This window comes from Capsicum annuum, chromosome 3, assembly GCF_002878395.1.
Source record: "Capsicum annuum cultivar UCD-10X-F1 chromosome 3, UCD10Xv1.1, whole genome shotgun sequence".
Taxonomy (NCBI): Eukaryota; Viridiplantae; Streptophyta; class Magnoliopsida; order Solanales; family Solanaceae; genus Capsicum; species Capsicum annuum.
The window spans coordinates 113,761,024-113,762,229 of NC_061113.1; the positions used below are offsets into that span (position 1 = coordinate 113,761,024).

Consider the following 1,206-nt stretch of genomic DNA (forward strand, 5'->3'; position numbering starts at 1 on the left):
TTTTTTGTTTTTGATCATAAGTTTAAGTGTTAAAAACTTGATCTTAGTGGCTGAATTTTTGCAAGTTTAGCTGAATATTGGACTAGCGAGAGACAAAGAGTTAGTAGAGCCCTTTACAGAACCAGAAGTGATTTTTCATCAGAGATGAAAAGCTCAATCGATGGCAGAAAGACTCGATCCTATAGTTGCTAATCCAAATGTTGGAAATGTTCCAGATCCAGCTGTTCCTGTTCAACCAGTTGCAAGACTTGTTCGAGAAGTGGCAATCCCACTTACGCACCTTGTAAATAACAGTATCCAAAAGCCTAAACAAGGAGGTTAATGGGAATTGAAACAAAATATGTAGCAATTTTGAAATCTGCGGGAGAATTTAAGGGACTTTCACATGGGGATCCACAACAACATTTATGAACCTTATGGAGATAAGAGACATATATATTCCTGAAGATGTGAGTGCTGATTATGTCAGATTGACACTCTTCCCTTTTTCTCTAATGGGGGAAGCAAAGAGATAGTTACTTACTGAACCACACCAATCCATCATTACATGGGAAGAATGTGCTCAAAGGTTCCTCATTCGATTTTTTCCATCTCAGAAAATGACTCGATTAAGGAGTAAGATATTGAGTTTCAGACAGAAAGATGGAGAAAATCTCTACCAAGCTTTAGAGAGATTTAAGGGCATGCTCAAAAGTTGTCCTCATTACCATCAATCAAATGATGTTTTGGTGCCTACATTTATAGAAGGCCTTGGGTCTACTACAAAAAATCTCTTGATTCAACAGCAGGGGGTTAATCTTTGGAGAAAACATATGAAGAATTATATACCTTACTGAATCAAATTTCACAAGGTAATCCTGATTGGCATGCAGACTCGAGGAATGCTCCCAAGAAAGTTGTAGAGCTTTTGGAGGTTGATCAGTTCACCACTTTAGAAGCACAGATTGCAGTAATGCCGAACCATATGACTACTCAAATTAACAACTTAAAGTTGGGTACAACTCAACCAGCAGCCATAACAAATATAGTTCAATAGGTATATGCACGGTGTGAAGTTTGTGAAAGTAATGAGTATAAAGCAGATACATGTTCTGTTAATCCAGATTCAATCAACTATGTGGGGAATGCAAATAATTAAGGTAAACAAAATTTTAACAATTCATATAATCCAAATTGGAGGAACCACCCTAATTTCTCATGGGGTAG

The 1,206-nt window shown here is 37.1% G+C and overlaps 1 non-coding gene across 1 annotated transcript; it reads right to left on the minus strand.

The window, feature by feature from the left end:
* Window positions 1-605: 605 nt before the first annotated feature.
* LOC124897528 lies at window positions 606-712 on the minus strand. Its single transcript, XR_007054240.1, has one exon. It is a non-coding gene; the product is annotated as a small nucleolar RNA R71 (small nucleolar RNA).
* Window positions 713-1,206: the final 494 nt, after the last annotated feature.